Source organism: Heptranchias perlo, chromosome 17 (assembly GCF_035084215.1).
Source record: "Heptranchias perlo isolate sHepPer1 chromosome 17, sHepPer1.hap1, whole genome shotgun sequence".
NCBI classification, from domain to species: Eukaryota; Metazoa; Chordata; class Chondrichthyes; order Hexanchiformes; family Hexanchidae; genus Heptranchias; species Heptranchias perlo.
In genome coordinates, this window is record NC_090341.1 from 1,664,873 (window position 1) to 1,692,377 (window position 27,505).

A 27,505-nucleotide genomic window follows, 5' to 3' on the forward strand; every position below is an offset into this window, starting at 1 on the left:
GTGCTTTTTTTTATTCGTTCACGGGATGTGGGCGTCGCTGGCGAGGCCAGCATTTATTGCCCATCCTTAAATGCCCTTGAGAAGGTGGTGGTGAGCCGCCATCTTGAACCGCTGCAGTCCGTGTGGTGAAGGTTCTCCCACAGTGCTGTTAGGAAGGGAGTTCCAGGATTTTGACCCAGCGATGATGAAGGAACGGCGATATATTTCCAAGTCGGGATGGTGTGTGACTTGGAGGGGAACGTGCAGGTGGTGTTGTTCCCATGTGCCTGCTTTTTGAGTGTTGTTGGAGCTGCACTCATCCAGGCAAGTGGAGAGTATTCCATCACACTCCTGACCTGTGCCTTGTAGATGGTGGAAAGGCTTTGGGGAGTCAGGAGGTGAGTCACTCGCCGCAGAATACCCAGCCTCTGACCTGCTCTTGTAGCCACAGTATTTATATGGCTGGTCCAGGTAAGCTTCTGGCCAATGGTGACCCCCAGGATGTTGATGGTGGGGGATTCGGCGATGGTAATGCCGTTGAATGTCAAGCGGAGGTGGTTAGACTCTCTCTTGTTGGAGATGGTCATTGCCTGGCACTTATCTGTAACTATTCTATGATTCTGTGATTCTATAAAGCCCAGAATCCCACATACTTTTTTAACAGTTTGATCAACTTATCCTGCCACTTTCAAAGATTTGTGTATGTGCACCCCCAGGTGTCTCTGTTCCTGCACCCCCTTTAAAATTGATAGAATCAGGACTTTGATTGCCCTGTTGAAAGGCTTGGAAGAGATCAGGCGAAAGTGATTTGGGCATTGCACTTGAAAGAAGATTGTGAGCACGGAGGGTCTGAAGGGAATAGATAAATGTAGAGTGGAATCATCAGCAAAAGGACAGATTGTGAAAAAGCCCTTGATCTGTAGAAGAAGCGGAGTGGGAGAGAGGACAGAGCCCTGGGGAACTCGTGAGTTAATGGAAAAACAGCCAACGAACGAGTTATTAACTGCAGCACAGGCAGAGCAATCTGAGAGACAACCATGAACGTGGCTTTAGGGGGAGGCCATAATATACTAACTTGTTTAGAGATGTGTGTTGTCAGACTCCATTAAAGGCTTCAAAGTTGATAACAGATTGTTTATCAAAGTATTCAAGAGGAGGCTTTGAAATAAATAAATAGCATTTGCATTTATATTGGCTGACAAATTCAGGAGCTCCTATTTTTGGGCGCTCGGAGGGGGGAACGAGGGGTAAGTACCCTGCGCCATAATGGTAAGGTCTGAGGCCCCTCATCGTCATAGAGTCAGCGAGGAGCAACGACCCTCAGGTAAGTGGGTCCAGGGGTCAGGTCAGGGCCAAGGGTCAAGACTGGGGGTCGGGATCGGGATGGGGAGGATCGGGCATTGGGAGGATGGAGGATTGGGGGTTGGGGATGGAGGGGGGGAGGATCGGGGGTTAGGAGGGGAGGGTGCTGAGGAGTCGGGAGGCGGGAGAAGCAGTCGAGTCCTTTAATGTGAGATCCGGGGGGTGGGTGCAGGCAGGCGATCCCGAGGCCTGGTTTCCCACGATGGAACCGGCTGCCTTCGGGCAAACCAATCTTGCCCTGGGTACCTGGAGCAGGTGTTGGGCCTATTACTTGCATAAGCAAAGGGTCGAGGCTTGCTTCAGGCGTGGGTAAAGGACGCCTCTTGTTTGTCCTTACCCAATATGGTGGGCAGCGCACCTCCAGCCAGAAATGTGCGCGCGTTTCCTGACCGCCATTTTGGGGAATTAGAAGCGCCTTAAAAACGGGTGCTGTGCGGCCCAATTTCAAGGCCATTGTGACTTTCATGTTGAAATGTTATTTGAAGCATTGCCTTTCTGTGTTCAGTGACTGCCATTGTGTAGGTGAGTGACACGGACTAAAAGATCAGCAGCGGACTGGCTGTACTGGGGGTGGGTTCAAGAGGATGGATAATTGGTAGATAACAGTCACTCCCACAACTGTAGGCAGTACAGATGTGAGGGCAGCAGGGGGCAGGTCATAAAGGTAGAGGGGTCAGCTCTTAGGGATAAGGGGGACATGAGCAAAATCCCAAAGAAAAGGTGGAATGGGTAAGAGAGATTGAAGAGTGTAACCTCTCTAACTCAGGGGTCACCAGACAGTGATCAGGAGCAGGAACCCTGGCTGATTTCCTCTCTCTCTCTGACCCAGGGGTCACTGGACAGTGATCAGGAGCAAGAACCCTGGCTGATTTCCCCTCTCTCTAACCCAGGGGTCACCGGACAGTGATCAGGAGCAGGAACCCTGGCTGATTTCCCCTCTCTCTAACCCAGGGGTCACTGGGCAGTGATCAGGAGCAGGAACAGTGGCTGATTTCCCCTTTCTATAAGTCAGGGACATAGAAAACATAGAAAATAGGAGCAAGAGTAGGCCATTCGGCCCTTCTGGCCTGCTCCCCATTCAAAATGATCATGGCTGATCGTCTAACTCAGTACCCTATTCCCACTTTTTCCCCATATCCCTTGATCCCTTTAGCATTAAGAAATATATCTATCTCCTTCTTGAATACATCTAATGACTTGGCCTCCACTGCCTTCTGTGGTAGAGAATTCCACAGGTTCACCACCCTCTCCTCATCTCGGTTCTAAATGTCATACCCCGTATCCTGAGACTGTGACCCCTGGTTCTGGACTCCCCAGCCATCGGGAACATCCTCCCTGCAACTAGTCTGTCTAGTCCTGTTAGAATTTTATATGTTTCAATGAGATCACCTCTCATTCTTCTAAACTCGAGTGAATATAGGCCTAGTCGACCCAATCTCTCCTCATAAGTCAGTCCTGCCATCCCAGGAATCAGTCTGGTATACCTTTGTTGCACTCCCTCCATGGCAAGGACATCCTTCCTCAGATAAGGAGACCAAAACTGCACACAATACTCCAGATGTGGTCTCACCAAGGCCTTGTACAACTGCAGTAAGACATCCCTGCTCCTGTACTCAAATCCTCTTGCAATAAAGGCCAACATACCATTCACCTTCTTAACTGCTTGCTGCACCTGAATGCTCGCTTTCAGCGACTGGTGTACAAGGACACCCAGGTCTCGTTGCACCTCCCCTTTTCCCAATCTATCACCATTCAGATAATCTGCCTTTCTGTTTTTACAACCAAAGTGGATAACCTCACATTTATCCACGTTATACTGCATCTGCCACGTTCTTGCCCACTCACCCAACTTGTCCAAATCGAATGGCGAGGTCAAGGGACGTGCCTTCAGTTGAGATTAACCAACACCCTACAGCCCTCGATGGGACCTGGGTCCTTCCTGGTCTGTACAGCCAAGTCATAAACCAGGTGCTGCCTTTACAGACTGCCCTGTGCTGGCGTTGTTAGCTGTCAGGCCAGGTCAGGATCCGGCTCGACAGGTTTATGGCCATTTTATTTGGGCTCGGGCTAGTTTAGTGAGTCTGAACTCCATTTATACACCAACAATCAGAAACATCATCAAATTTTGAAGCCAAAACAAATGCATCAGAAATAATCCTGTTAAGCTCATTGATTAAAAATTGCACAGGGGCCTCTCGGGATCTGAGGAGGGTCGAACACAGAAGGTTGTCTTTGAGGCTGAAGGAGAGATGCAGAGTTATAAATTACTGAGCCGACAAAGGCTGCCCTCCCACTCCGCAACAATTGCTTTCTTTCCTCTTCCTTTCTTTCAGATTTTTAATTGTGTTTTGTCCAACTTTCTCCCCTCTGCTCCTGAAGGCACTGTCTGGGCCCCGTCCCTCAGGAAGGATATATTGGCCTTGGAGGGGGTGCAGCGCAGATTCACCAGAATGATACCGGGGATAAAAAGGGTTAAATTACGAGGCCAGGTTGCACAGACTGGGCTTGTATTCCCTCGAGTATAGAAGATTAAGGGGTGATCTAATTGAGGTGTTTAAGATGATTAAAGGGATTTGATAGGGTCGATAGAGAGAAACTATTTCCTCTGGTGGGGGGAGTCCAGAACAAGGGGGCAGAACCTTAAAATTAGAGCCAGGCCGTTCAGGGGTGATGTCAGGAAGCACTTCCTCACACAAAGGGGAGTGGTAATCTGGAACTCTCTCCCCCAAAAAGCTGTTGAGGCTGGGGGTCAACTGAAAATTTCCAAACTGAGATTGATGGATTTTTGTTGGGTAAGGGGATTAAGGGGTATGGAGCCAAGGCGGGTAAATGAAGTTGAGGTACAGATCAGCCATGATCTAATTGAATGGCGGAACAGGCTCGAGGGGCTGAATGGCCTCCTCCTGTTCCTATGTTACTGACAAACTGTAGGGTTGTGAATCAGGCCTCTTGCAGTGGAGTGTGTTCCACAGGCTGCTTCTTGCAATGGGCAGGATATTAATATCTGTCCTGGTTAAATTTATTTTATTTACCAGCAGACATTTTACTTAATTAGACCCCGAGGTTGCTTTCCTGGGGTTTAATTAAACCTCCTCAGTCTAATTAGCGGTGATGTAGGGTTCCCTCCTGGGGCACTATTAAGTGAACCAGGGGTGTAGAGGTCGTTGCAAGATGCACGCGATGGGTCAGGTACCAAACGCCAGGAGCTACTGTTTGTAATGATAGTGAACGAGAGACTTAGGAGTCCATGTACAGAGATCATTAAAGTATCATTAAAATCTCACAAATTTGATTGAGTTTTTTGAAGGGGTAACCAAGAAGATAGATGAGGGCTGTGCAGTAGACGTGGTCTACATGGACTTTAGCAAAGCCTTTGACAAGGTACCGCATGGTAGGTTGTTATATAAGGTTAAATCTCACGGGATCCAAGGTGAGGTAGCCAATTGGATACAAAATTGGATAGACGACAGAAGAGGTGGTTGTAGAGGGTTGTTTTTCAAACTGGAGGCCTGTGACCAGCGGTGTGCCTCAGGGATCGGTGCTGGGTCCGCTGTTATTTGTTATTTATATTAATGATTTGGATGAGAATTTAGGAGGCATGGTTAGTAAGTTTGCAGATGACACCAAGATTGGTGGCATTGTGGACAGTGAAGAAGGTTATCTAGGATTGCAACGGGATCTTGATAAATTGGGCCAGTGGGCCGATGAATGGCAGATGGAGTTTAATTTAGATAAATGTGAGGTGATGCATTTTGGTAGATCGAATCGGGCCAGGACCTACTCCGTTAATGGTAGGGCGTTGGGGAGAGTTATAGAACAAAGAGATCTAGGAGTACAGGTTCATAGCTCCTTGAAAGTGGAGTCACAGGTGGATAGGGTGGTGAAGAAGGCATTCAGCATGCTTGGTTTCATTGGTCAGAACATTGAATACAGGAGTTGGGATGTCTTGTTGAAGTTGTACAAGACATTAGTAAGGCCACACTTGGAATACTGTGTACAGTTCTGGTCACCCTATTATAGAAAGGATATTATTAAACTAGAAAGAGTGCAGAAAAGATTTACTAGGATGCTACCGGGACTTGATGGTTTGACTTATAGGGAGAGGTTAGATAGACTGAGACTTTTTTCCCTGGAGAGTAGGAGGTTTAGGGGTGATCTTATAGAAGTCTATAAAATAATGAGGGGCATAGATAAGGTCGATAGTCAAAATCTTTTCCCAAAGGTAGGGGAGTCTATAACGAGGGGGCATAGATTTAAGGTGAGAGGGGAGAGATACAAAAGGGTCCAGAGGGGCAATTTTTTCACTCAAAGGGTGGTGAGTGTCTGGAACGAGCTGCCAGAGGCAGTAGTAGAGGCGGGTACAATTTTGTCTTTTAAAAAGCATTTGTAAACAATTTTACAACACCAAGTTATAGTCCAGCAATTTTTGGATTATTTGGAAAATTGCTGGACTATAACTTGGTGTTGTAAAATTGTTTACAATTGTCAACCCCAGTCCATCACCGGCATCTCCACATCAAAAAGCATTTGGACAGTTACATGGGTAAGATGGGTATAGAGGGATATGGGCCAAGTGCAGGCAATTGGGACTAGCTTAGTGGTATAAACTGGGCGACATGGACATGTTGGGCCGAAGGGCCTGTTTCCATGTTGTAACTTCTATGATTCTATGATTCTATGACAGGTACAGAAAATAATCAAAAAGGCTAATGGAATGCTGGCCTTTATATCTAGAGGACTAGAATATAAGGGGGCAGAAGTTATGCTGCAGCTATACAAAACCCTGGTTGGACCGCACCTGGAGTACTGTGAGCAGTTCTGGGCACCGCATCTTAGGAAGGATATATTGGCCTTGGAGGGAGTGCAGTGTAGATTTACTAGAATGATGCCTGGACTCCAAGGGTTAAATTAGGAGGCGAGATTACACAAACTCGGGTTGTATTCCCTGGAATTTAGAAGATTAGGGGGTGATTTGATCTAAGTTTTCAAGATATTTAGGGGAACTGATAGGGTAGATAGAGAGAAACTATTTCCGCTGGTTGGGGATTCTCGGACCAGGGGACAGAGCCTGAAAATTAGAGCCAGGACTTTCAGGAGTGAAGTTAGGAAACACTTCTACACGCAAAGGGTGGTAGAAGTTTGGAACTCTCTTCCGCAAACGGCAGTTGATACTAGCTCAATTGTTAATTTTAAATCTGAGATTGATCGATTTTTGTTAACCAAAGTTATTAAAGGATATGGGGCTAAGGCGGGTATATGGAGTTAGGTCGCAGATCAGCCATGATCTCATTGAATGGTGGAACAGGCTCGAGGGGCTGAATGGCCTCCTCCTGTTCCTATGTTCCTTTGATCATAACGAGAGCTTAATGAGGGCACGTAGCGGCACTCTGCTAACCCATTTCAAATCAACAGGTAAACGCCCTCAATAAGATAAGGACAGAGAACTGCGACACACAGGCATCAAGTGTTTATCCACTAGAATCACCCAGTGATGCAGAGTCCGTACTCCAGGCAACAGTGGTGGTTTAGTCAGCCTGGGTGAGTTGTCCTGGTGGTTATAGGCCCTGGACGGGCAACAAAATTGAATTCGAATAAATCTGGTAAATTGTGAGCTGGCAGCAGAGAAATTACCACGAAATCTGTCAAATTGACATTAAAAACCCAACTGGTTCACTGAGGTCCTTCAGGGATGGGAACCTGTTGCTCTTACCTGGTCTGGGCCTATGCCTGACTCCAGTTCCACACTATATGCTTTAATTTTCAGAACTTAGGAATATAGGAGCACTAACTTTCAAAATGGAATTGGATTTATACTTGAAAAGGAAAAATTTGCAGGGCTATGGGGAAAGAGCAGGGGGAGTGGGACTAATTGGATAGCGGGGGGCGGAGGGTGGGGGCTTGGAGGGCGGGGGTTGGGGGGTGGGGGGCGGGGGGTGGGGGGTGGGGGTGGGGGGCGGGGGGTGGGGAGGCGGAGGGTGGGGATTGAGGCAGGGTTTCCTGCTCCTGATCATATGTTTGAATTCTGGCCGCTGTCTGGGAAAAAGAAGCTCAGGTAAAGCCACAGCTCCACCGTCACAGCGTAAGATTTTACTTTAAAAGGGCGCAGTGAATGGGGGAGTGAGCTTTTCGCTTAGTGGTAGCATTCCCACCTCTGAGTCAGAAGGTGAAGGGTTCGAGCCCCACTCCAGACAGTCCTGGAGAGGGGAGACTAGAATAGATAGCCCCTCGAGCCTGCTCCGCTATTCCATTAGATCATGGCTGATCTGAACCTCAATTCCATTTACCCGCCTTTGCTCCGTATCCCTCGATACCCTTACCCAACAAACATCTATCGATCTCAGTCTTAAAAATTTCAATTAACCCCCAGCATCCACAGGCTTTTGGGGGAGAGAGTTCCAGATTTCCACTCCCCTTTGTGTGAGGAAGTGCTTCCTGACATCACCCCTGAACGGCCCGGCTCTAATTTTAAGGTTCTGCCCCCTTGTTCTGGACTCCCCCCACCAGAGGGAATAGTTTCTCTCTATCGACCCTATCAAATCCTTTAATCATCTTAAACACCTCATTAGATCACCCCTTAATCTTCTATACTCGAGGGAATAAAAGCCTCGTCTATGCAACCTTAACCCTTTTAGCCCCGGTATCATTCTGGTGAATCTACGCTGCACCCCCTCCAAGGCCAATATATCCTTCCTGAGGGGCGGTGCCCAGAACTAAAGGAAGTCTCCAGATGGGGTCCGACCAAGGCTCTGTGCAACTAAAGCACAATTTCCTCACTTTTGAATTCCAACCTCCTCGAGATAAAGTCCAACATTCCATTAGCCTTTTTGATTACTTTTTGTATCTGACCAATAGCTTTTAGTGATTTCTGTACATGGACCCCTAAATCCCTTTGCTCCCCAACAGTTCCCAGTCTCTCACCATTAAGAAAATATTCCGATTTATCTTTCTCAGATCCAAACGACCTCACACTTCCCCACATTGAACTCCATCTGCCCACGGTTTTGATCACTCAATTAATCTGCCGATGTCCCTTTTGTAACTTGCTCCCATCTGCACAATTTACTGTGCCTCCTAACTTAGTGTCGTCTGCAAACCTGGATTCACAACTCTCTGTTCCTTCATCCGAATCACTGATAAATATGGTGAAAAGCTGAGGCCCAAGAACAGATCCCTGCAGAACATCACATATCACATCCACCCAATCAGAGAATGAACCCTTTGCCCCGCCCTCTGTCTCCCACCTCCCAACCAATTACTGACCCATGTCACATGACGTACCTCCAATTGCGTGCATTCTCAATTTTGCTAATAATCTCTTGTGCGGAATGCCTTCTGGAAGTTTGTACGGACAATATCCGTAGATGCTCCCTCTAAATACTGGGTTAACACCCAGCGGGGGACTGGAGCCCAGTCAGAGTGACCACTGACTCAGGGCTAATGTTCCCAGAATCCACAGCCACTGGCCATCGATCGGAGTCTCATACAGTTCAAGGTTAATAAGGCCCTGTACAAATGGGAGGCTTATAATTAAGCAAAGGTTATTATAGTTCCCCAAAATGATTGGGTGATCTCATAAACATGAAATTGACCTGAAATTAACTGTCACATCACTTGCACTGCATTGTTACTGCCGTGAAATCACAGGGTTGTTCTGACATGTTGGTACTTCAGAGAGGAGAGCTCCTACAGTCCCGCAGACACAATATCCTGAGCACACAGTGGCCAGGCCAGATTCTCCTACCGTGCTTATAATGTCTTTAACGCACATCGACCAGTTCCCTTCCCCCTACAGTCTTCCAGCTTTTGAAACACGAGCTCAGTGTCACCTATTCACTACCCCCTGATTTGTCAGCCGGGCCTCAGTGGGCAGCCCTCTCGGCTCTGAGTCAGAAGGTCGTGGGTTCAAGCCCCACTCCAGAGACTTGAGCACAAAACCCAGGCCGACACTCCCAGTGCAGTACTGAGGGAGCGCTGCACTGTCGGAGGGTCAGTACTGAGGGAGCGCTGCACTGTCGGAGGGTCAGTACTGAGGGAGCGCTGCACTGTCGGAGGGTCAGTACTGAGGGAGTGCTGCACTGTCGGAGGGTCAGTACTGAGGGAGCGCTGCACTGTCGGAGGGTCAGTACTGAGGGAGCGCCGCACTGTCGGAGGGTCAGTACTGAGGGAGCGCTGCACTGTCGGAGGGTCAGTACTGAGGGAGCGCTGCACTGTCGGAGGGTCAGTACTGAGGGAGCGCTGCACTGTCGGAGGGTCAGTACTGAGGGAGTGCTGCACTGTCGGAGGGTCAGTACCGAGGGAGTGCTGCACTGTCGGAGGGTCAGTACTGAGGGAGCGCTGCACTGTCGGAGGGTCAGTACTGAGGGAGCGCTGCACTGTCGGAGGGTCAGTACTGAGGGAGCGCTGCACTGTCATAAGAACATAAGAACATAAGAAATAGGAGCAGGAGTAGGCCAATCGGCCCCTCGAGCCTGCTCCGCCATTCAATAAGATCATGGCTGATCTGATCCTAACCTCAAATCTAAATTCATGTCCAATTTCCTGCCCGCTCCCCATAACCCCTAATTCCCTTTACTTCTAGGAAACTGTCTATTTCTGTTTTAAATTTATTTAATGATGTAGCTTCCACAGCTTCCTGGGGCAGCAAATTCCACAGACCTACCACCCTCTGAGTGAAGAAGTTTCTCCTCATCTCAGTTTTGAAAGAGCAGCCCCTTATTCTAAGATTATGCCCCCTAGTTCTAGTTTCACCCATCCTTGGGAACATCCTTACCGCATCCACCCGATCAAGCCCCTTCACAATCTTATATGTTTCAATAAGATCGCCTCTCATTCTTCTGAACTCCAATGAGTAGAGTCCCAATCTACTCAACCTCTCCTCATATGTCCGCCCCCTCATCCCCGGGATTAACCGAGTGAACCTTCTTTGTACTGCCTCGAGAGCAAGTATGTCTTTTCTTAAGTATGGAGACCAAAACTGTATGCAGTATTCCAGGTGCGGTCTCACTAATACCTTATATAACTACAGCAATACCTCCCTGTTTTTATATTCTATCCCCCTCGCAATAAAAGCCAACATTCCGTTGGCTTTCTTGATCACCTGCTGCACCTGCATTCTAACGTTTTGATTTTCTTGCACTAGGACCCCCAGATCCCTTTGTACTGCAGTACTTTCCAGTTTCTCGCCATTAAGATAATAACTTGCTCTCTGATTTTTCCTGCCAAAGTGCATAACCTCACATTTTCCAATATTGTATTGCATCTGCCAAATCTCCGCCCACTCACCCAGCCTGTCTATATCCCCTTGTAGGTTTTTTATGTCCTCCTCACTCTCTACCTTCCCTCCCATCTTTGTATCATCTGCAAACTTTGATATGTTACACTCGGTCCCCTCCTCCAAATCGTTAATATAGATTGTAAAGAGTTGGGGACCCAGCACCGACCCCTGTGGAACACCACTGGTTACTGGTTGCCAGTCTGAGAATGAACCATTTATCCCAACTCTCTGCTTCCTGTTAGATAACCAATCCTCCACCCATGCCAGAATATTACCCCCAATCCCGTGATTCTTTATCTTGAGCAATAATCTTTTATGTGGCACCTTGTCGAATGCCTTCTGGAAGTCTAAATACACTACGTCCACTGGTTCCCCTTTATCCACCCTGTACGTTATGTCCTCAAAGAACTCAAGCAAATTTGTCAGACATGACTTCCCCTTTGTAAAGCCATGCTGACTTTGTCCTATTAAATTATGTTTATCCAAATGTTCTGCTACTGTCTCCTTAATAATAGACTCCAAAATTTTACCCACCACAGATGTTAAGCTAACTGGTCTATAATTTCCAGCCTTCTGCCTACTACCCTTTTTAAATAAGGGTGTTACATTAGCAGTTTTCCAATCTGCCGGGACCTTTGCCGAGTCCAGAGAATTTTGGAAAATTATTACCAAAGCATCCACAATCCCTACTGCCACTTCCCTCAAGACCCTCGGACGTAAGCCATCAGGTCCAGGGGATTTATCCGCCTTGAGTCCCATTAATTTACTGAGTACCAATTCCTTAGTGATTTTAATCGTATTTAGCTCCTCCCCCCCTCGAGTCCCCTGTTTGTCCAGTGTTGGGATATTCTTAGTGTCCTCTACCGTAAAGACTGAAACAAAATATTTGTTCAGCATTTTTGCCATCTCCATGTTTCCCACCATTAATTTCCCGGTCTCATCCTCTAAGGGACCTACGTTTGCCTTAGGCACCCTTTTTCTTTTTATATAACTATAGAAACTCTTGCTATCTGTTTTTATATTTATATTTTTTGCTAAATTTGTCGGAGGGTCAGTACTGAGGGAGCGCTGCACTGTCGGAGGGTCAGTACTGAGGGAGCGCTGCACTGTCGGAGGGTCAGTACTGAGGGAGTGCTGCACTGTCGGAGGGTCAGTACTGAGGGAGTGCTGCACTGTCGGAGGGGCAGTACTGAGGGAGCGCTGCACTGTCGGAGGGTCAGTACTGAGGGAGCGCTGCACTGTCGGAGGGTCAGTACTGAGGGAGCGCTGCACTGTCGGAGGGTCAGTACTGAGGGAGCGCTGCACTGTCGGAGGGTCAGTACTGAGGGAGCGCTGCACTGTCGGAGGGTCAGTACTGAGGGAGTGCTGCACTGTCGGAGGGTCAGTACTGAGGGAGTGCTGCACTGTCGGAGGTGCCGTCTTTTAGATGCGACGTTAAGCTGTGGGCCCGTCTGCCCTCTCAGGTGGATGTAAAAGATCCCACGACACTATTTCGAAGAAGAGCAGGGGAGTTCTCCCCGGTGTCCTGGGCCATAATTTATCCCTCAACCAACATCACTAAAAAAGCAGATTATCTGGTCATTATCACATGGCTGTTTGTTGGCTCACCAAGGTAACAACAACAACTTGCATTTATATAGTGCCTTTAACATAGTAAAATATCCCAGGGCGCTTTGCAGGAGCATTATCAGGTAAAATTTGACACTGATCCACATAAGGAGATGTTAGGACAGGTGACCAAAAGCTCGGTCAAAGAGGGAGGTTTTAAGCAGCGTCTTAAAGGAGGAGAGAGAGGTGGAGAGGTTTAGGGAGGGAATTCCAGAGCTTAGGGCCGAGGCAGCTGAAGGCACGGCCGCCAATGGTGGAGCGATGAAAATCGGGGATGCGCAAGAGGCCAGAATTGGAGGAGCGCAGAGATCTCGGAGGGTTGTAGGGCTGGAGGAGGTTACAGAGATAGGGAGGGGGCGAGGGCCATGGAGGGATTTGAAAACAAGGATGAGAATTTTAAAATCGAGGTGTTGTCAGACCGGGAGCCAATGTAGATCAGTGAACACAAGGGGTGATGGGAGAACGGGACTCGGTGCGAGTTAGGATACGGGCAGCAGACGCACACATACAATCCTCTCCCCCACCTCCCTGCACAAACCAGGCCAGAGAAGGTCACGGACTGGGAATACCTCCCTGCAATCTGACTTAATCAAGAAACAAATGAGGGAAATCAGCGTGAACTCTCCCATTAAACACTGAACAGTCTCTTACAGAATGATTGTCTGGTTATTAAGGGCCTGCCCATTTGAATTGCCCTTGTTTTATGACAGTTTTTGATCTGTGTTAATCTGTTTCTGAATGAGATTTAGTTAATGATGATTCTCATCGTGACATCTCGTCCATCATCAGTCCTGACAGCGATGGGACTGACAGGGCACTGATGCTGGGACAAGCCCACCCAATGATTTGCTGTTTCATAATATCATAGCAGGTACAGCACAGAAGGAGGCCATTCAGCCCATCGTGCCTGTGCCGGCTCTTTCAAAGAGCCATCCAATTAGTCCCATTCCTCATTCGATGTGACTCAGGTCAGATTGGAGGGAGCCTTTGACTGTGGCCATTATCTAGGGCTCTGTGATTTGTTTTGGAGCTAATTTGATTGAAATGATATAATCTTGGTCCGATCTAGGGGTTGGGCCCATATCCCTGCACTGTCAAGGCCAAAAGCTGCAAAATCTTGGGGCTTACTGAAATAAGATACAAACATCCAATGTATAATCATGGGACTGCATTATTCTATTTTGTTTTTCATTTAAAGCACTTAATAAAACCAGGAATCTTCAACATTTATTTGTTCACCTTAAACAGCTTCATTTAAAGCAAAATTCAGTTGACACAACACTTTTGTATTTCAATAATTACAAATATCAACATGTACAAAAATGAATCAAAGTGCATAGGAGATAAAACTGCACAAATTATGATTTTTCTCCCTAAATAAACTGCTACGAAATCTACTACGTAACTCACACCATCTAATTTAGGAAAAGTACTTGAACCAATGGAATTTCTAAGTTTTCCAAAAGAACAAGTCTAAAAATGTGGGTGTGCCTTAAAAATCATGTCTTCGCAAGAGATTAGATCGTTACTAAAAAACAGACTACACAACGGTTTACTTTACATGAAATGGGGACTCTAACTATTCTTGTATGTTTTCCAAAAATATTGATCTGCACAAATAAAGTATCTCAACTCCCAGGGACCCAAATTTTGAGGATGTAACGAGTAGAATAGATAGGGGAGAACCAGTGGATGTGGTGTATTTGGATTTTCAGAAGGCTTTTGATAAGGTCCCACACAAGAGGTTAGTGTGCAAAATTAAAGCACATGGGATTGGGGGGAATATACTGGCATGGATTGAGAATTGGTTGACAGACAGGAAACAGAGAGTAGGAATAAATGGGTCTTTTTCCGGGTGGCAGGCAGTGACTAGTGGGGTATCGCAGGGATCAGTGCTTGGGCCCCAGCTATTCACAATATATATCAATGATTTGGATGAGGGAACTAAATGTAACATTTCCAAGTTTGCAGATGACACAAAGCTGGGGTGGAATGTGAGCTGTGAGGAGGATGCAAAGAGGCTCCAATGTGATTTAGACAAGTTGGGTGAGTGGGCAAGAACGTGGCAGATGCAGTATAACGTGGATAAATGTGAGGTTATCCACTTTGGTTGTAAAAACAGAAAAGCAGATTATTATCTGAATGGTGATAGATTGGGAAAAGGGGAGGGGCAACGAGACCTGGGTGTCCTTGTACACCAGTCGCTGAAAGCGAGCATTCAGGTGCAGCAAGCAGTTAGGAAGGCGAATGGTATGTTGGCCTTCATTGCAAGAGGATTTGAGTACAGGAGCAGGGATATCTTACTGCAGTTATACAGGGCCTTGGTGAGACCACATCTGGAGTATTGTGTGCAGTTTTGGTCTCCTTATCTGAGGAAGGATGTCCTTGCCATGGAGGGAGTGCAACAAAGGTTTACCAGACTGATTCCTGGGATGGCAGGACTGACGTATGAGGAGAGATTGGGTCGACTAGGCCTATATTCACTAGAGTTTAGAAGAATGAGAGGTGATCTCATCGAAACATATAAAATTCTAACAGGACTAGACAGACTAGTTGCAGGGAGGATGTTCCCGATGGCTGGGGAGTCCAGAACCAGGGGTCACAGTCTCAGGATATGGGGTATGCCATTTAGAACCGAGATGAGGAGAAATTTCTTCACTCAGAGGGTGGTGAACCTGTGGAATTCTCTACCACAGAAGGCAGTGGAGGCCAAGTCATTAGATGTATTCAAGAAGGAGATGGATAGATTTCTTAATGCTAAAGGGATCAAGGGATATGGGGAAAAAGCGGGAACAGGGTACTGAGTTAGACGATCAGCCATGATTATTTTGAATGGTGGAGCAGGCCCGAAGGGCCGAATGGCCTACTCTTGCTCCTATTTTCTATGTTTCTATGTTTATAAGGCAAATGCAAAGACAGTCACAATGATCAGATGTCACGTGATCAAACCTCCAGGAATACATCCAACCACAGTTGGCAACCCTATTCTGAAGTCAATGGGAATGAAAGTCGGAGAGATGTATAAACAGGTGGCTGATCCGATATCGGCCCTTTTACACGATTGCTCAAAGTCACAATTCCCCCTCCCTTATTTCACCACACTCCTCCCCTCCCTAAACCACTCCCTCCATATAAACTCTCCTGCCCATATTCACAGCTTGACTTGGCCATCTCCCGTGGGCTCTCTACTCTCATGGTCTTGATCACAGGCAAGGCCGTCTCTGACCACTGCCTTGTACCCGTCACCAGCCTATACCCTCTGCCCTTCCAACCCCACTTCTTTCTGTCACCTCCAGACTCAATTATTCCAATACTCTCTTGGGCGGCCTCCCATCCTCCACCCTCCATAAATTTCAGCTCATCCAAACTCTGCTCACCCATCACCCCTGTGCTCGCTGACCTACATTGTCTCCTAGTCCCCCAACATCTCCACTTTAAAATTCTCATCCTTGAGTTTAAATCCCCTCATGGCCCCACACCTCTTTATCTCTATAAGATCCTCCAGCCCTACAACTCTCCCCAAACACGGAGTTCCTCCAACTCTGGCCTCTTGTGCATCCATCCCTCCCAAGGCCCTAAGCTCTGGAATTCTGCCCCTAAACCCCTCTGCTTTGCCACCTTCTCTCCTCTTTCAAGACCCTTCTTACACCCACCTCTTTGCCCTTTCCTTGACTTCACTTCCATTTTTTTTATTACACCTCTGTGAAGTGCCTGCGGACATTTCTCTACATTAAAGGTTTACAGATGGTTATTGTAGTAGTGGGGAGAAGGGATTGAGGGAATCGGGGAGAAGGGATTGAGGGATACGGGGAGAAGGGATTGAGGGATACGGGGAGAAGGGATTGAGGGATACGGGGAGAAGGGATTGAGGGAATCGGGGAGAAGGGATTGAGGGATACGGGGAGAAGGGATTGAGGGATACGGGGAGAAGGGATTGAGGGAATCGGGGAGAAGGGATTGAGGGATACGGGGAGAAGGGATTGAGGGATACGGGGAGAAGGGATTGAGGGAATCGGGGAGAAAGGATTGAGGGATATATGGAGAAGGCATTGAGGGATACGGGGAGAAGGGATTGAGGGAATCGGGGAGAAAGGAGTGAGGGATATATGGAGAAGGCATTGAGGGATACGGGGAGAAGAGATTGAGGGATATGGGGCAAAGGGATTGAGGGATATATTGAGAAGGGATTGAGGGATATATGGAGAAGGGATTGAGGGATACGAGGAGAAGGGATTGAGGGATATATGGAGAAGGGATTGAGGGATATATGGAGAAGGGATTGAGGGATATGGGGAGAAGGGATTGAGGGATATGGGGAGAAGGGATTGAGGGATATATGGAGAAGGGTCATAGAGTCATAGAGTCATAGAGTCATAGAGTTATACGGCATGGATAGAGGCCCTTCGGCCCATCGTGTCCGCGCCGGCCATCAAGCCCTGTCTACTCTAATCCCATATTCCAGCATTTGGTCCGTAGCCTTGTATGCTATGGCATTTCAAGTGCTCATCCAAATGCTTCTTGAATGTTGTGAGGGTTCCTGCCTCCACAACCCTTTCAGGCAGTGAGTTCCAGACTCCAACCACCCTCTGGGTGAAAAAGTTCTTTCTCAAATCCCCTCTAAATCTCCCGCCTTTTACCTTGAATCTATGTCCCCTTGTTATAGAACCCTCAACGAAGGGAAAAAGCTCCTTAGTATCCATCCTATCTGTGCCCCTCATAATTTTGTACACCTCAATCATGTCCCCCCTCAGCCTCCTCTGCTCCAAGGAAAACAAACCCAATCTTCCCAGTCTCTCTTCATAGCTGAAGCGCTCCAGCCCTGGTAACATCCTGGTGAATCTCCTCTGCACCCTCTCCAAAGCGATCACATCCTTCCTGTAGTGTGGTGACCAGAACTGCACACAGTACTCCAGCTGTGGCCTAACCAGTGTTTTATACAGCTCCATCATAACCTCCTTGCTCTTATATTCTATGCCTCGGCTAATAAAGGCAAGTATCCCATATACCTTCTTTACCACCTTATCTACCTGTTCCGCCGCCTTCAGGGATCTGTGAACTTGCACACCAAGATCCCTCTGACCCTCTGTCTTGCCTAGGGTCCTCCCATTCATTGTGTATTCCCTTGCCTTGTTAGTCCCTCCAAAGTGCATCACCTCGCACTTTTCCGGGTTAAATTCCATTTGCCACTGTTCCGCCCATCTGACCAACCCATCTATATCGTCCTGCAGACTGAGGCTATCCTCCTCGCTATTTACCACCCTACCAATTTTTGTATCATCAGCGATCTTACTGATCATACCTTTTACATTCATATCCAAGTCATTAATGTAGACCACAAACAGCAAGGGACCCAGCACCGATCCCTGTGGTACCCCACTGGCCACAGGCTTCCAGTCACAAAAACAACCTTCGACCATCACCCTCTGCCTTCTGCCACTAAGCCAGTTTTGTATCCAAAGTGCCAAGGCACCCTGGATTCCATGGGCTCGTACCTTCTTGACCAGTCTCCTGTGGGGGACTTTATCGAAGGCCTTACTGAAATCCATGTAAACCACATCCACTGCGTTACCCTCATCCACACGCCTAGTCACCCCCTCAAAAAATTCAATCAAATTAGTCAGACATGATCTTCCCTTGACAAAGCCATGTTGACTATCCCTGATTAATCCTTGCTTCTCCAAGTGGAGACTAATTTTGTCCTTCAGAATTTTTTCCAATAATTTTCCTACCACTGATGTTAGGCTCACTGGCCTGTAGTTCCCCGGTTTTTCCCTACTCTCCTTCTTGAATAATGGTACTACATTAGCGGTTCTCCAGTCCTCTGGCACATCCCCTGTGGCCAGAGAGGTTCTGAATATATGTGTTAGAGCCCCCGCAATCTCCTCCTTTGCCTCACACAGTAGCCTGGGATACATTTCGTCCGGGCCTGGGGATTTATCCATTTTTAGGCCTGCTAAAACGGCCAATACCTCCTCCCGCTCGATGTTAATATGTTCGAGTATATCACAGTCCCCCTGCCGTATTTCTATGTCTACATCGTCCTTCTCCATAGTGAAAACAGATGCAAAAAATTCATTTAGAACCCCTCCTACATCTGCCGGCTCCACACACAGATTGCCATTTTTGTCCCTAATGGGCCCTATTTTTTCCCTAGTCATCCTCTTACCCTTAATATACTTATAAAACATCTTAGGATTTTCCTTTATTTTGCTCGCCAGTGTTATTTCATGGCCCCTCCTTGATCTCCTAATTTCCTTTTTAAGTATCCCCCTGCACTTTTTGTACTCCTCTAGGGCTTCCTCCGTCTTTAGCCTTTTGTATCTGCCAAAAGCCCTCCTTTTTTTCCTAATCCATTCTCGTATATCCCCTGACATCCAAGGTTCCCTGGAGTTCTTGGAACCACCCTTGACCTTTACGGGAACATGTTGCCATTGTATGGTCTCAATCTCCCTTCTGAAAGACTCCCATTGCTCCGATGCAGATTTTCCTACAAGCAGCTGATCCCAGTCCATTTTGGCCAGATCCTGCCTTATCCTATTAAAATCGGCCTTCCCCCAATTTAGAACCTTTATTTCCGGCCCCTCCCTATCCTTTTCCATGACCACCTTAAATCTCACCGAATTATGGTCACTGTCACCAAAGTGCTCACTTACTCGCACTTCTTCCTCTTGGCCGGCCACATTCCCTAGAATTAGGTCCAGTACCGCCCCCTCTCTTGTAGGACTTTCTACATGCTGGCTCAAAAAGCTCTCCTGGATGCACGTTAAGAATTTTGTACCCTCTAAGCCTTTTACACTCTGAGTATCCCAGTTAATATTGGGGAAGTTGAAATCCCCCACTATTATTACCCTATTATTTGCACAATTTTCTGAGATTTGCCTACATATCTGTTCCTCTATCTCCCCCTGACTGTTTGGGGGCCTATAGTACACTCCCATCAAAGTGCTTGCCCCCTTTTTGTTTTTAAGCTCCACCCATATGGCCTCATTGGAGGAACCTGCTAATATATCATCCCTTCTTATGGCAGTAATTGATTCTTTAATTAATATTGCGACCCCCCCCTCCTCTTATACCTCCCCCTCTGTCTCGCCTGAAGATTCTGTACCCCGGAATATTGAGCTGCCAGTCTTGCCCCTCCCTCAACCATGTCTCTGTGACAGCAACAATATCATACTCCCATGTGTTTATCAACACCTTCAGTTCATCCACCTTATTCGTAAGACTCCTTGCATTAAAATAGATGCCATCCAGCCTTGCCCTCACATATTTGCCCTGTCTTCCAAGCTGACTTGTTTTTTTCTCAATATTTGGCTGCACATCACCCCCTATTGTAGCTCCACTCTGTATCCCATCCCCCTGCCAAGTTAGTTTAAACCCCCCCCAACAGTGCTAGCAAACCTCCCCGCAAGGATATTTGTCCCGCTCTGGTTCAGGTGCAACCCGTCCGACTTGTACAAGTCCCACCTTCCCCAGATGCAGGCCCAGTGATCCAGGAAACTGAAACCCTCCCTCCTGCACCAACTCTTTAGCCACGCATTCATCTGTTCTATCCTCCTATTTCTATACTTACTAGCCCGTGGCACTGGGAGTAATCCAGAGATTACAACCTTTGAGGTCCTGCTCTTTAATCTGCTACCTAGCTCCCTAAATTCTTGATGCAGGACCTCATCTCCCTTCCTACCTATGTCGTTGGTCCCAATGTGGACCACGACCTCTGCCTGCTCACCCTCCCCCTTGAGAATGCCCTGAAGCCGCTCAGTGACATCCATGACCCTGCACCAGGGAGGCAACAAACCATCCTGGAGTCACGTTTACGACCACAGAAACGCCTGTCTGTTCCCCTTACGATAGAATCCCCTACCACTATAGCTCTTCCACTCTTTTTCCTCCCAGCCTGTGCAGCAGAGCTACCCCTGGTGCCAGGAAGTTGGCTGCTGCTGCCTTCCCCTGATAAGTCATCCCCCTCAACAATATCCAAAGCGGTATATTTGTTTGAGAGGGGGACGGCCACAGGGGACCCCTGCACTGCCTGCCTGCTCCTCTTACTCTGCCTGGTGGTCACCCAATTACTTCCTGCCTGTACAACCTTTACCTGCGGTGTGACCATCTCACTAAACGTGCTATCCACGACGTTCTCAGCATCGCGAATGCTCCATAACGAATCCATCCGCAGCTCCAGTGCCGCAATGCGGTTTGTCAGTAGCTGCAGCTGGATACATTTCCCGCATACATGGTCGTCAGGGACACCGGAATGGTCCCTGATTTCCCACATAGAGCAGGAAGAGCATAACACGGGGCTGGGCTGTCCTGACATGACTTACCCTTTTACTAATTAATTCAAATTAAATGAATCCCACCAATTTCACTTCAATTAAAAGGTATACTCAAGGGCTCTTGCTGAACAGCAGTCCCCCACTACACAACAGAGACCAGAGAATCCACAAACTCTAACCTTAGACAAATTCAGCAGGAAAATACTCACCAGCCAATCACTTACCTCTTCCTTGGTGACGTTCCACTTGGATTGCTTTTTGCTTCTTATTTATCTTAGGTCCAGGAGTTAAGTCCCTGTGATGTCGCACAGTAGTTGTCTCTTGGTGCAGGTCTGCTGCTGCTTTTATTCCACAATCTCAGTCTTCTACTCTCAGTCTCAGTCTTCTACTCTCAGGGATTGAGGGATATATGGAGAAGGGATTGAGGGATATGGGGAGAAGCTGATCTTTAAAAAGGGGCTGTGGCCTTTCTCTGCTCCTAAGAATCCTAATGTTCTTCCCCATTAGCTCTGTTCTCCCACATGACGTTCCCAAAGGCTGGCTGACCCTGCCATGTTGATGAAGTGTTGATATCCGGTCCAATTACACCAAATATTCTTCTTGAAATTCATTTCACATCATGTGGTTTTTGTGATCTCGGCACTTCTGTAAGTACAGTCTAATTGACAAAATGGAACAGACACTTCCAGCAGGCACCGAGCTTCGGTCAGACTGCAGCTGTGTAATCTAGTTCTCAATTACTCAGCTCAAAGTGAGCTTTGAGATAAGGGAACACAAAGAATTTTGATTGAAGAAAGTAGAGCAGGTTTTTTACGGTTAGCTTATGAGGCAGCTTATGCTGCAGCAATTGGTTGATAACGTCCCTCTCGTGGGTGCTGGGAGTTATGTATTTCCAGTGTGTATAGCGACAGGTGGGTGAAAGGGGAGTTGGTGCAGTGCTCGCTGGCCTGAATTGGCTCCCGGTCAGGCAAGTCTCAAGTTTAAAATTCTCATCCTTGTTTTCAAATCCCTCCCTGGCCTCGCCCCTCCCTATCTCTGTAACCTCCTCCAGCCCTGCAACCCTCCCAGATCTCTGCGCTCCTCCAATTCTGGCCTCTTGCGCATCCCCGATTTTAATCGCTCCACCATTGGCGGCCGTGCCTTCAGCTGCCTAGTCCCTAAGCTCTGGAATTCCCTCCCTAAACCTCTCCGCCTCTCTCTCCTCCTTTAAGACACTCCTTAAAACCTACCTCTTTGACCAAGCTTTTGGTCACCTGTCCTAATATCTCCTTATGTGGCTTGGTGTCAATTTTTGTCTGATAATCGCTCCTGTGAAGCACCCTGGGACGTTTTACTACATTAAAGGAGGTATATAAATGCAAGTTGTTGTTGTTGTTGCTGGTACACATTGGGGTTTGATCTCTTTGGGGGATATTTATAGAAACTAAGACAAATCAGAGAGGGACTGAGACATCTCAATACTCAATAAGGCTGTGGATTCAAGTCCCACTCCAGAGATTTGAGCCCATAATCTAGGCTGACACTTCAGTGCCAGTGCTGAGGGAGTGCTACACTGTTGGAGGTGTCGTCTTTCAGATGAGACGTTAAACCGAGGCTCTGTCTGCCCCTCTCAAGTGGATGTAAAAGATCCCATGGCACTATTTCGAAGAAGAGCAGGGGGAGTTCTCCCCGGTGTACTGGGGCCAATATTTATCCCTCAACCATCATCACTGAAACAGATTATCTGGTCATTATCACATTGCTTTTTATGGGCAAATTGACTGTTGTGTTTCCTATATTACAACAGTGCCTACACTTCAAAAATTACTTCATTGGCTGTAAAACTCTTTGGGACGTCCTGAGGTCGTGAAAGGTGCTATAGAAATGGAAGACTTACTTTCAGTAAATAAGGCAGTGAGTTGAGTCTGAACCATTCTGGTCTTGAGCGTGGTATTTGTGTGTGGGAATCCTACATGACTTACAGTAGGAATTTAGTGCCATTTGGCTCATTATTAGGCTTGCCCCAGAATAGCCCCTGCGAAGCCAGTGCTGCTAACATCGATCATCCCAGTTCAGGAAGGACCGGGTCTATTTGTGTAGGGACCACACAAGCCCTCCCGATAGACTGTCCTTCCCTTTAACTCACTGTAGCTCCCTTCATAGAGTCATAGAATCTTACAGCACAGAAGGAGGCCATTCGGCCCATAGTGCCTGTGCCGGCTCTTTGAAAGAGCTATCCAATTAGTCCCAGTCCCCTTCCCTTTCCCCATAGCCCTGAAAATTCTTCCTTTTCAAGTATTTATCCAATTCCCTTTTGAAAGTTATTACTGAATCTGCTTCCACCGCCCTTTCAGGCAGCGCATTCCAGATCATAACAACTCACTGTGTAAAAAAATGTTTCCTCATCTCCCCTTAATATCTTTACACTAATGATTACATTAAATTATATTATCAGACAATCTAATAACTAATTCCAGCAGAATAATCCTGAAGCTCACACATCCCCCCGAACTATCACAAGTATGGTTTATGTGACAAGCTGTGTTTGTACCAGATGGGATGTGACATTAATGAGGAAAGTCCCAAGCACAGACTTTATGGAGACACCCTGCCTGTGAAAGGAACAATTTTCGTTCAGTAATTGGGGATTCACTGGAGTGATTTGTTTTTTCTGTCCTGTTATTTGGTGTGAAGTGTTGATAATATCGTCCGAGGCCCAGCAGGAACAGAAAGGCACTCACACTCTGCCTGCTGATTGGTGCCTTGTTACTAATGACTGACTGTTGTGTTGATGGACTGAGCTGGACAGCTCTGTGGCTGAAAAGAATAAAAGAAAATACAAGGCAAATCAGGGAGAAGGTGACGCCAAGTTTGGGTTTTTAAAGCCTGTAGGTTGTAGGGAGAAGGAAGACAGAGAGAGACCACAGCAGGATTATTCAATGAACCAAACCCACAATCCCCTATCCATTGAAATAAATGGCTGGAAAATGGTAGGCTGGGAAAAGTGAAGGAACAGGTGACTTTGGACCTATGGTTCCCAAAACTCTCCCCCACTGGGGGTTTCCCTCACCTCATGTCTGGGTCTGTTGTAGACTCATTGATAGAGATTGATTGCTAGGATTGGTCGACAATCCATTATCGTTGTATCCTGCGATTACCAGGGTGGTAGAAATGGACTTTGGTCTTTCATTGTCGAGCGATTCCTATGAAGTGGAGAATCTCACCCAATCGATTCATGGCCCGGGGGCCTGTGTACGTTCTCCAGTCACTGTCCAGTGATCGGGGCAGGAATCCTGGGTGCTTTACCCCTCTGTAACTCAGGGGCATTCAGGCTAATGGTTATGTAACTAGCTGCCATCAACTATCTCAGCCCAGACTGGGGCTCAAACCTACAGCCTTCCCCGACTGTACAGCTCATCATCAGGTCGTGCATTTAAAGTGGTAAAGGGAATTTGATAGGGTAGAAACAGAGAAACTATTTCCTCTGGTGGGGGAATCAACAAGGAGGCAGAATCTTAAAATTACAGCCAGGCCGTTGTGGAGTGAGATCAGGAAGCACCCTTTTCACACAAAGGGGAGTGGAAATCTGGAACTCTCTCCCTCAAAAGGCTGTGGATTCTGGGGGGTCAATTGGAGCTTTCAAGACTGAGAGTGATAGATGTTTGTTGGGTAAGGGTATCGAGGGATACGGAGCAAAGGCGGGTAAATGGAATTGAGGTACAGATCAGCCATGATCTAATTGAATGGCGGAACAGGTTTGAGGGGCTGAATGGCCTCCTCCTGTTCCTATGTTGAGGGGAAATTTTTCCTAATAATTTTGTGCCCGATTATTTCACTCTCCCCAGCTCCCAGTTGCTGTATTTCCTCTCCCACCTCTGCCATTAAACTCTTATTAGATACATCTTCATTTAATCAAAAGGACAAAAACAATTTCCTGCTAATATTACATTACCATGATTGAAGAATCACTTTTCTCGAGCACTCACCGAATCATCAGTGTTCCTTTAATTAACAACACCTGGAGCGGGATCATTAACCCTTGCACTGCTGCCATCACATCCTCCCATTGAGACACTGATTGGGGAAATCAGTATCTCGGAGAGGTGTTCTCATATGTCAATTACTGGTAATTACTGTCAAACTCTGGTGACTCTCAGCTCAGCTGCACCTGTTACACCAGCCAGAGGAAAGGAAAGATCGGCCCAGCACACAGAGAATGAGCACCACGTGCACAGTTCCTGCACACTCAGTCGTGTGTTAGTGCACAATTCCTGCACTCTCAGTAGTGTGTTAGTACATGGTTGCTGTACACTCAGTAGTGTGTTGGTGTACGGTTGCTGTACACTCAGTAGTGTGTTAGTGCACAGTTCCTGCACACTCAGTAGTGTGTTAGTACATGGTTGCTGTACACTCAGTAGTGTGTTGGTGTACGGTTGCAGTACACTCAGTAGTGTGTTAGTGCACAGTTCCTGCACACTCAGTAGTGTGTTAGTACATGGTTGCTGTACACTCAGTAGTGTGTTGGTGTACGGTTGCTGTACACTCAGTAGTGTGTTGGTGTACGGTTGCAGTACACTCAATAGTGTGTTAGTGCACAGTTCCTGCACACTCAGCAGTGTGAGCATCCCTGTCACTGTTGGTGTTTGTCTGCAGTAAGTGTGGGACAGTTCACACAAACAGACACTGAACTAAATTCTAAATCCGGCAACTGAAAAGCTAAATTCATCGTGCGGTTGATAAGATTATTAAATACTTTAAAAGTCCCATGCACCATCTCAGCAGACTCACCAATTTATGTTTATCTAGAAGTGGAAAGATTATTGATTATGGTGGTCTGAATATTTATGAGCCGGAGTCTATTTAGATTATAAAAGAGGTAAAAGATTCTATCATCAGAGCACCAAAGGCTGGACTGGGCTGTTAATTACTCCGTGTCCTTCCGAACAGGTCCTGAGATGACCGAGTTTACACGAGGCAAAGTCTGCTGTCTTACAGTAACTCACTGGGTTGAGGTGACATCAGAAATGATGACTGTCTCTCCCCTCCACACCCCCCACCCCATGGTAAGATACCTGTCCCCTCCCCCCCCACCCCATGGTAAGACACCTGTCCCCTCCCCCCCACCCCATGGTAAGACACCTGTCCCCTCCCCCCCACCCCATGGTAAGACACCTGTCCCCTCCCCCCCCACCCCATGGTAAGACACCTGTCCCCTCCCCCCACCCCATGGTAAGACACCTGTCCCCTCCCCCCCCACCCCATGGTAAGATACCTGTCCCCTCCCCCCCCACCCCATGGTAAGACACCTGTCCCCTCCCCCCCACCCCATGGTAAGATACCTGTCCCCTCCCCCCCCCACCCCATGGTAAGACACCTGTCCCCTCCACACCCCATGGTAAGACACCTGTCCCCTCCACACCCCATGGTAAGATACCTGTCCCCTCCCCCCCACCCCATGGTAAGACACCTGTCCCCTCCACACCCCATGGTAAGACACCTGTCCCCTCCACACCCCATGGTAAGATACCTGTCCCCTCCCCCCCCACCCCATGGTAAGACACCTGTCCCCTCCACACCCCCCCACCCCATGGTAAGACACCTGTCCCCTCCCCCCCACCCCATGGTAAGACACCTGTCCCCTCCACACCCCCCCACCCCATGGTAAGACACCTGTCCCCTCCCCCCCCCACCCCATGGTAAGACACCTGTCCCCTCCCCCCCCCACCCCATGGTAAGACACCTGTCCCCTCCCCCCCACCCCATGGTAAGACACCTGTCCCTCAGCAATGTCTTGTCAAAGTGTGCTGTTCCTCCTGAGTTGTAATGTCCTGTTCTACCCGCCCTTCCTTCCCGTTCCACTTCTTTATTCTGGTGAAACCACTTACTTCATTAAGATCAGTTTTTTGGTGATTTTCATGGAATGGTGGAATGTGATGTCGGAAACATCAGTCCTACTCCCTGGATCCCGTGTAATAAAATCAGGATCTGACTTATTGAGCCACTGCTTATTGCCCCATCACCGAGTCCAGCTCGTTCCGTCCCAAGAAATCAAAATGGAGGATCTTCTTCCCTTCCTCCAACGATCTACAGACTCTTAAATACCGAAGCCTCACGTCACCTAAAAGAAAGACTTGCATTTCTACAGCGCCTTTCATGACCTCAGGACGTCCCAAAGTGCTTCACAGATAATGAAGTACTTTTGAAGTGTAGTCACTGTTGTAATGTAGGAAACATAGCAGCCAATTTGCGTACAGCAAGATCCCACATAAATGATGAGATAATCTGTTTTACTGATGTTGGTTGAGGGATAAATATTGGCCAGGATACCGAGGAGAACGCCCCTGCTCTTCTTTGAAAAGTGCTATGGGATCTTTTATGTCCACCTGAGAGAGGCCTCGGTCTAACATCTCATCCGAAAGACGGCTCCTCCGACAGTGCAGCACTCCCTCAGTACTGCAATGGGAGTGTTAGCCTGGATTATGCACTCAGTTCGCTGCTCCTGAGTTATACATAGAAATACATCAAATTACAACACGGAAACAGGCCATTTGGCCCAACCAGCCCATGCCAGAGGTTACCCTCCACACGAGAAACGAGTTCTAATCACGTTTACCCATCCTGTTTCCATAGGAACATAGGAACAGGAGTAGGCCATTCAGCCCCTCGAGCCTGCTCCGCCATTTGATAAGATCATGGCTGATCTGTGATCTAACTCCATATACCTGCCTTTGGCCCATATCCCTTAATACCTTTAGTTGCCAAAAAGCTATCTATCTCAGATTTAAATTTAGCAATTGAGCTAGTATCAATTGCCATTTGCAGAAGAGAGTTCCAAACTTCTACAACCCTTTGTGTGTCGAAATATTTTCTAATCTCACTCCTGAAAGGTCTTGATCTAATTTTTAGACTGTGCCCCCTACTCCTAAAATCCCCAACCAGCGGAAATAGTTTCTCTCTATCCACCCTATCTAATGCCCTTAATATCTTATAAACTTCGATCAGATCACCCCTTAACCTTCGAAACTCTAGA

General features: G+C 47.5%; 1 protein-coding gene across 1 annotated transcript in view; it reads right to left on the reverse strand.

The window, feature by feature from the left end:
- Positions 1 to 21,156, reverse strand: part of LOC137334360 (G-protein coupled receptor 22-like) — a 68,034-nt gene extending 46,878 nt beyond the window's left edge. The window contains exon 1 of the mRNA XM_067999067.1: positions 20,721 to 21,156. The gene's annotated coding sequence lies outside the window, so the exon portion shown is untranslated. The remainder of the gene's footprint in view (positions 1 to 20,720) is intronic.
- Positions 21,157 to 27,505: the final 6,349 nt, after the last annotated feature.